The 9,826-nt window shown below is 30.3% G+C and overlaps 1 long non-coding RNA gene across 1 annotated transcript; it reads right to left on the bottom strand.

Moving 5' to 3' along the window:
• Positions 1–8,263: 8,263 nt before the first annotated feature.
• Positions 8,264–9,345, bottom strand: LOC131017023 (uncharacterized). The gene is made up of 2 exons (XR_009099340.1): positions 9,001–9,345; positions 8,264–8,493 (listed from the first exon to the last, which is right to left on the bottom strand). It is a non-coding gene; the product is annotated as an uncharacterized LOC131017023 (long non-coding RNA).
• Between the last annotated feature and the right edge of the window lie 481 nt (positions 9,346–9,826).

The raw sequence follows: 9,826 nt of genomic DNA, 5'->3' as shown, positions 1-9,826 counted from the left end.
ATACTTCTGACTTCTACTTCAAGAAATATACCCACGTTTTTCTAGAAAAATCATCAATGAATAGCAGAAAATAATTATTTTTACCCAGGGAGCTTGGATTTATTGGCCCACACACATCAGCATGAATAAACTCCAGTGGCTTTTGAGCTCTTGAGCTTGACTCCTTTGGGAATGGCTTTCTGAACTGCTTCCCGAGTAGACAACCTTCGCAGAGTTGATCGGGATGCTTGATGGATGGTAAACCTCTCACCATCTCCTTCTTTGACAGCAACTCCAAACCGCCAAAATTTAAGTGCCCAAACCGAAGATGCCACAACCAAGACTTATCTTGGTAACACGCTTTCAGGCATTTTGCCATGTCATTTCGAATATTCAATAAGAACATTCTATTTTTAGACATTGGCACATTGGCAATAAGATTATTTTTGCCATCTCTTATTGAAAGGTTATAATCTCTCATGTGAATATCATAACCTTTCTCTAAGAGTTGTCCCAAACTCAAGATATTATTTTTCATATTGGGCACATAATAAACGTTGGAAATAAATTCATGACTTCCATTCTTCAAGCGAATTAAAATTTTTCCTTTTCCTTTAACTGGAATTTTAGATTCATCACCAAAGGAGACGTTGCCACTTACCGACTCATCGAGCTCCACAAACATATTTCTTTTCCCGCACATGTGATTGCTAGCACCAGTGTCGAGGTACCACGTGTCATCTTGTCTTCCAGCTTCTCCTTTATATGCCAGAAGCACACTACCAATATCTTGATTTGTACTTTCGGCGTAATTGGCCTTCTCTTCAATCCTTACTTTTTCACTTCTGCACTCGGAAGCATAGTGCCCAAATTTATGGCAATTATAACACTTTATTGAGGATTTATCGTACCTCGACTGCAGGTTGCTCCTCCCCCGACCACTTGTAAACTCAATTCTTTCACCACTGTTGACGAAGCCTCTTTGTCCTCGTCCACGGCCTCGGCCACTGGCTCGATCTTGTCCTTGGCCACGTCCTCTCCCAGACTGTCCATAGCCATTGCTCGGACCTTCTTCTTTCTCTTTCGGGCTTACTTGCAACTTTAAAAGTTGCTCTGAAATTTCTTGCTTCTTCTTTTGTTTCTCTTCATATGCTTGCAACGACCCCAACAAAAGATCGATTGTCATCTCCTCCAAATTTTTAGTTTCTTCGATCGTCACCACAATGTGCTCAAACTTTGGGGTTAGTGAGCGCAATATTTTTTTCCATAATTCTAACATCCTCCAATTTTTCACCATTTCTTTTCATTTGATTAGACACCGCCAAGACTCTTGAAAAATAATCCGAAATCGATTCGGACTCTTTCATATGCAAAGACTCAAACTCCCCTCTTAAAGTTTGAAGTCGTACCTTTTTTACTTGCTCCGCTCCTTTGCACGCGTTCTGGAGCTTCTCCCACGCTTCTTTGGCGGTGCTCGCATTTGAGATTTTCTCGAAATCATCGTCCCCTAGCGCTTGATAAATGAGACAGAGAGCCTTCTTGTCTCTCTTTCTCGCGTCTCGCAATCTATCCTTTTGTTGTTGGGATAGTGCGGCCTCGTCTTGCGGCTCTTCGTAGCCGTTCTCCACGATCTCCCAAACGTCGTGAGCTCCCAATAGCGCCTTCATCTTGATGCTCCAATTGTCGAAGTTGCTCTTGTTGAGCATGGGGACTTGAAACGATTGTAAATTCGCCATACCACAAGTAGAATCTTGTGGCTTTGATACCACTTTGTTGGAATATAAGTATATATAAATGGAGAATTTGATTTAATTGATGGGAGAAAATATGGAGAAATATTGTGCAAGTGTGTGAGTGGACGTGTGTGTGTGTAAGTGATAAGAAAGTGAATAAAACAAATAAAACACTTTATGCTTTTTTTTCTACTCACTTCAACTAATGGAGCACAATACATATTTATAGAAGTATTATGTCGGTGATTACTAGATCACCGACTTCAACTTGTGGTTTTAATTAGTTCTTCTAGATTGATCTTCTAATATTATTTCCTAATTCCACACGGCACTTTAGCTAGCTAGGAGATTCTAGATTATTCTCTCTTTTTTCTTTTGTTTATACAAAATATCTTTATTCTAGATTTTTCCTTCTACAAATCAAGTTTAATAATTTATTATTCCAACAACATAGAGTGGTTTAATAGGGCTTTGGTATTGAAATGGGTTTGGAGATATCATGTTGGGAGAGGGAAGTTATGGGCCAGAACAGTGAGGTCGATTTATGGGGAGATAGAATGGGGGGATGATGGGCTGAAACTATCGGAAAACGGTAGACATAGGACAGGGTGGTGGCCAAAAGTTATTTCTCTGGGCGAGAGACAGTCAAATAGGTGGTTTGTGAATAATATTAGACGTAAGATTGGTAACGGGAGGGAAACAAAATTCTGGGAACACAGTTGGGTGGGCACCGTATCCCTTAAGCGCGCTTATCCTAGACTGTTTCAGCTTTGCGCAAATAAGGAGGCACTGATTAGCGAGTCGGGAAATTGGGTGAATGGGGCGGGGATGGGTCTGGGATTTGAAGTGGAGACGAGAACTTCTTCAGAGGGAGGCTGAGGCTACTAACGAGCTTTTATCTGCTATTTCCAGTGTTGCTCTTGTTGCAGGAAATGAGGATGGATGGATTTGGTGCGCATCCAACAATGGCTCCTTCTCAACAAAATCGGCATATGAAACCATCATGGAGACAAGGAAAGAGGAAATGACGTCGCATCCCAATAAAGAATTGATCGCCAAAGTGTGGGATACACCCGCACTGCAGAAAAGCAAGAGTAACGGCATGGAGGGCATTGAGGAATAGATTGCCAACCTGCGACAATTTGAAGAAGAGGAACATCCCGGTAGGAAATGAAGAGGTAATGTGCAACGCATGAATCTATAAACCATTTGTTTCTGTTGTGTCCGAAAGTGGAAGCGGTGTGGAATGAAATTCAAAAGTGGCTGGGAGTTATCGATGTGCGACCTCATTGCATAGCCGCGCATCTTGATTCCTTCGCACACATGGGAAGAAGTAAAAGAAGTCGGAAATGTCCCTCCGTCCGTCCCAAACGAAATGTCCTGTTAGTGTGTAACAGTGTAAAATACACTATTACATACTCCCTCCGTCCCAAACGAAATGTCCTGTTTTCCTTTTTAGGCTGTCCCAAACGAAATGTCCTGTTTCCTTTTTTGGCAATACACTCTCTCTCTATATTTAATATTTAAATAATTTCCACTAACCCACTTTATTTACTTTATACACATTTCTTAATCTCCGTGCCGAAAAGAAATAGGACATTTTGTTTGGGACGGAGGGAGTACTTTATAGAAGCGAAAAAGTGTGTAACAATGTAAAATATACTGTTACACGTTTTTTCGCAATCACACTTACATTATTACACACTTTTGTAAAAAAGTGTGTAACAGTGTAAAATACACTATTACACGATTTTCACGATCATTACATGATTTTTGAAAATGTATGTGATATTATATTTTACACTGTTACACACTTCACTACAAAAAAATTTACCTGACACCGACATAATTCCAACGAAAATGTTTTTCAAAGTTTGCCGATGGAATTATTAGTGACGGAAAATATTCCGTCGTTAACAATTATTTTTTATTTTTAGTTAATTTTTTATATTATTTTTTAAATTTTACCGACCGAATAGCGACGGAATTATTAGCGACTGATAATAATCTGTCGTTAAATATTATTTTTTATTATTATTTTTATTTTTTTAGTCATACCGATCGAATAGCGACGGAATTATTAGCGACAAAACAGAATCCGTCGTTAAATATTATTTTTTTAATTTTAAATTTTTTTATTTTTTTTAATTTTTTAATTAATCCGTCGGTAAATATTATTAATTTTTTTGTTATTTTAATTTTATATATTTAAAAAATATTTTTTTATTATTTTTTAATTAATATTCTATTTTGTTCTTATTTTTAAATTATTGAGAATATTTTAAAATTATTGTTATTTTCAACAATAATATTTTCTTTTTTTAATTAACGATAATATTAATTTTTTTATTATTTTAATTTTTTTGCCGTCATTCTTTCGTCGGCACCACAAGTCTTAGATATCATCTCGACATATTCTAAGGTTATGAATAAATGATATCTATTTATTATATGAAAACACAGTTTGTGGCAAAATGGTAATTAAAGAATCATGTTAAGGGTATTTACAAAATTTAACAAATTCTAATTTTATGTATTTTCTCTCTCCTCTCTCCTCTCTCCTCTTTCATCACACCATTTCTTTCAATTTTCTATACATACTCTCTCTCTCTCTCATATTCTCTTTTTTATATTTTTGTGATTTTTTTTAAAAACATCAAATTTTATTTTAAAAAAATATTCATTGTATATATCTTAAATTAAAGATAAATGCAAGATCTTTAATTTGGTATAAAAATTATCAAATATGAATTTAAAATAAATAAATTATTATATTTTATAATTTTAAGATGTTTATTTTTTCTCTCTCCTCTTTTTTTTTAATCAAAATTTCATATTTTTTTGTCTTTTCTTATTTATATGGTTGTTTTAAGGTTGTCGTTATTATTAATATTTTTTCTCTTTCCTTCTCTACTACAAAATTTTGTTTCTACTCTCTTCTCTTTTGATAAAAAAAATAAATATCATTGAAACATTATATTTATATGTTGAATTATTTTATCAAGCATAACATAAATATACCTTTAATTCTTTTGTGGAAATATCACATCTCCTTAATAATAAACAAACGTTTACTTTTTCTCTTTGGTTACTATTGTATATAAATTTAGTGGCCTTTGCACATCAATTTTGAAATATATATTAAAATTATCCAATTATTATATATTTTTTATTTTGCATACTCGCTTATTTTTTGGTCAAATTTTGTGCTGAAATACTATATATGAAATCTTACATACCATCATTTACGTTTAAAATTAACATCTAACTAAATAAATTAAGAATAGAAGTATTAAATTGAGAGAAAGTGAGATGAATGAAGCTGGTGAGAGAAAATGACAAGAAGTAATCCAAGAAATCAAAGTAATAGATAGAAACTCTTTTTGCTGCAAAAAATATGATTAGATAAGGATTAGGAGAAAACGAAAATAGGAATTAAAATAATTTTAGGGTTTTTAATTGTCTAACAGCTTGAAACGACGTTGTTTCCATCCAACTGATGTTATATCTATTTTACACACAATCATATTTATGTCAAGCTGGGATTATATGAAAAATAGAATTTCAAAAATAATTTTGTTTTATGATTGTGAATGAAGATATTTAATTACTATATAATAATAATATGTGATGTTAATTGCTATTATAAGTAATTTAAATAGTTTACAAATAATTATAAATATACGTTTATATACCATGTTCAAAATTATAATCAATAAAATTTTATAAACTTTGAAATGATACCTTTTTAGCAAAAAAATGATTTTAGAAATATATTTAAATAAATATGTTTGAAGGAGAAAGCTAAAGCAAAATGATATATTTCATTTTTATTGGGATTTGTTTTTTGGCATCAAATAATTATTCAATACTTTTATTAGTATTCTAAAAAATTCTAATAATATGGAGTAATTTATTTTCCTACTGATCAATTGAAGCTTTTCTAATAAGATGACATAGGTAATGAGCTAACTTAGAAAAAATAATTTTATGCATGATTAGCTCATGTTTTAAAAATATATATTGTGATGTGAATACTTTTTTTTTATTATTTCTTCGTTTTTTTTTTTAATTTGAATGATGTGTTTATTCTATAATTTTAGGGAAGAAAACAAAGTTTTCCATCAAATAGGTGGAAAATTAAAAATGATACTTTTGAAAATTATAAAATAAAATTAAGGATCTTTACTGAGTAATTGATGTAGATTATTTTAATTTTTTAAGAAAAAATAATTTACATTTACTTATATTCTAACTATATTTAATATTTATTTTTTTATTCATTTGATACATCATTTAATTTTTTTATAAATTAATATGATTAAATAAAGAAATTTAAAGGTCGCGCCATAGGGGGTTCGAACTCAAGACCTTCGGTTTTAGACATTAATCCCTAATCACTTAGCCGATACACACACTACATCGTTTAATTTTGATGCAAAGCTATATTCGCCGTGCATCGCACGGGCGAGTGTACTAGTTGTATATTGAAATAGAGTTTAAATGTATTAATAAGTGGTAGTTATATCAATAATACGTGTGTTTTGTACAGGTGACCACTCAAAAGGAACTTCAAGGTTAAGCGTGCTTAACTTGGAGCACAACTAAGATGGGTGACCCACTGGAAAATTCGTCTTAACGTATGCAATTAAGTTCAAAATACATTATGAATATCAAAATACTTGTGGGGAATAAAGCTAGACTGATATAATATATATATATATATATATATATATATATATATATATATATATATATATATATATATAGGGGTGGGCTACCGTGAGAGCACATCTTAAAATAAGAAATAAGAGCAATTTTTAATATATGAATTTTATGTAGAACACGTATGAATTCGCTGTATAAATGTATGAATTGTGAAAAATAAATTTTTGCTACCTTTGGGATTCGAACTCAGGACCATAAATCCATGTAACATGATTACGAATCAACCGTAGATCTTGATGATCTAAGGGCTGAAAATGATTCTTATTTTATATCTTAAGAAATGCTCTTATTTTAGCCCTTCCCATATATATATATATATATATATATATATATATATATATATATATATATATATATATATAGGGAGAAGATCCATAGAGAATGGTAAGTATTTTGAGAATGAAGAATTAATCACATCCTTTCAATTTATTAGATCTAACGGTTTATAGCATAACCGTGTATTATTTGATTAAGTATGTGAATTAAGTGATTAATTATGTTTAAGGCTAATTATGTAAATGCACATTTTTTGTAACCGTGTATCTAGTTATCAATCTAAACCAAATCTCTTTATTTTCGGTAATTATAAAACTGATATCATTGAAATTTTTTTATTCTTCTTTCTTTTATTTTTAATGCGTTATTAGAGTGAATTCAATAATCTATCAAAAGAATTCTATCACAATTCGCAGAGAATAAATTTAAAAACATAGTTTAATATTTCATCCACTGATTAAATGAATACAGGTATGTATTTCAATTTTAAAAAAAAAATCGCAACTGGAAAAATTTATTTACAGAGATACATGCATGAACATCGGTATTTATTATTTTCGAAAAAATGTTATATATTTTTTACATTTTAATTTAGTTATTTAAACATTCGAATATTATTTTTTATATGTTCGTAATTTTGTTACCCTTGTTCGAAAAGTTATATCTCAAAGGAAAATTTTGAATATTTTATTTAGGTGTTTGTAATTTTTCTTATGCTCGTTCGAAATATTTTATGCGAGCAAAAAAAGTTCAAAAATTTTGTTTAGATATTCGTAATTTTGTTACGCTTGTTCGAAAAGTTTTATTTTAAATATTTTTACAATTTTCAATCAGGTATCACTATCCTTAATTTTATTATATTTATTCAAAAAGCTTCATGTTAGTCTTTTTTTATATAAATATTATAATTATTTCAAAATAGTTTGGTGAATAATGTTTCTATTAGTCGTAAATTGTGAATAGCGAAAATGATACGAAAAATGTTTAGGTGAATAAAGTAATATTATTCGTGATTATATGTAACGAATATTCACAATTTTTTAATGAATAAAAATATAAAAATAAATATTGAATGTTTGTGCTGTGCTTCTTTTTCAATGAATAAAAATACAAAAATATTGAATAAACAAACATCATTCCGAAAAAAATCATTATAGGAGTTAAAACTGAAGATGAACCAAACAAACAATTATATAATCAGGATTGCAATAATGCCCAGTAATGAACCAAACAAACAAACATCTTAGTATTGCTATTGCTGTTTGCAGCATGTATCTCATATTCTTTTTTTAAGTTTTAATGTGTTTTCGTTTATGAAGCGGACAGGTTTAGATATTCAATTTTAATTTTTGTTTATTCAATTTTATTTTTTGTTTATTCAATTTTGTTACGGGTTATGATTTTACGTAAACACAGAATTATAACTCTGTTTTTTTTCCAGAAATTTCTATAACCGGTTATATTGATGATTCGTATGATTTGTGTTGCCCCATACGTCCCAACAATATTCGTCACACACATATTTATGAAATATGTGTTTAGTAAAGAAAGATGAATTTGCTTTTAAAAAAAATGAATACTCTGAGAGTTTTATTTGTCTATAATCTAGTAAGCTAGCTTTTAAGGCATATCTTTGATTGTAAAATCCAGGATCCTCCCAAATCCAATGGAACGAACAGCTTCACGTTGTGCCTCGTTCAGATCTCGCAACTTCTTGTAAAATGCAGCATGTGTGCTTCGGGTTTTGAGCTTTGGGTATTTAGTTCCTCGACAAAATCTGTCAAATAAACATGCAAAATTAGTCATCATCCTCAATATGTTTTTCAAATCATTAACAATAACAACTAAGTATAAATAACATACTAGAATTAACAGAAACCATTCATTAATAGAGTTTTTTCATCAAATATTCATTCACATATGTTTATCTAACAGTTGACATACTTGACAATTAAAATACACTAACTTAGCGAATAACATTCATTTATTAATGAATATCTTCATAGTTATTACAAATTCTTTTTCCCATAGTTATGCAAGATCATGAGGTTATAAATATAATAAAGAATAGCTAAACTCGAATAAAATACCAACAAGTACAGAAACACATAAAAAAGAAGAAGAATTTCCCGATCTGGATTCGTTCACTTTGAAAATGAAACACAAAAAAAAAAACAAGAAGAATTTCCAGATCGAGATTCGTTCACTTTCAAAACGACATAAAATTATTATATTATTTTCGAATAAGGAGTTAAACTTACTACTGCAAAATCTTCGAACTTACCAATGTCAATTATCTGAAAAATTTTCTGAAACAAAGATGAACTTCAAGTCTACTCGTCAATCTGCATAAAATATTGTAGCATATCAATTGTTTTTGTTCGGAATGCCCTAATCTATTCCTCAAGAACAAAGATAAGTTGAGCGTGAAAGATGGAAGAAATAGAATCTTCCAGATTTACCTTCGTGGTAAAATTCCGAATAACCCCTTCGCCTCTATAAAAAATTGGACGAAATTAATGAAACGTGTTTTTAAATTAAAAAGCTGATTTAATTGAAGCCATCGGATCTGCTGGATCAGACGGTATATATTAATTCTCTATTCTTTACTATACACTAATTCTCTATAGATCCCTCCCCTATATATATATATATATATATATATATATATAGGGGAAGGCTAAAATAAGAACGCTTCTTAAAATATAAATTAAGAACCATTTTCAGCCCTTAGATCATCAAGATCTACGGTTGATTCATCATCTTGTTGGATAAATTCATGGTCCTGAGTTCGAATCCCAAAGGTAGCAAAAAATTATTTTTCGCAATTCATACCTTTATACAGTTTATTCATACGTGTTATACATAAAATTCATGTATTTTTGCTGGTTCATAATTCTTAAAATAAGAGTGGTTTATTGAATAACCGCCCTCTATATATATATATATATATATATATATATATATATATATATAAGGAAGAGGTTCTAATAAAAACCTCTGTTAAAATGAGAACTAGAAACCTAATCTTGACCTTTTAAATATTAGATCTAATGGTTAGGATTTAGTCAACAAAAGAAACTGTGCATCTATTATATTTTACTGTGCAC

Source organism: Salvia miltiorrhiza, chromosome 1, assembly GCF_028751815.1.
Source record: "Salvia miltiorrhiza cultivar Shanhuang (shh) chromosome 1, IMPLAD_Smil_shh, whole genome shotgun sequence".
Taxonomy (NCBI): Eukaryota; Viridiplantae; Streptophyta; class Magnoliopsida; order Lamiales; family Lamiaceae; genus Salvia; species Salvia miltiorrhiza.
This window is presented reverse-complemented; position numbering and strand designations above follow the sequence as displayed.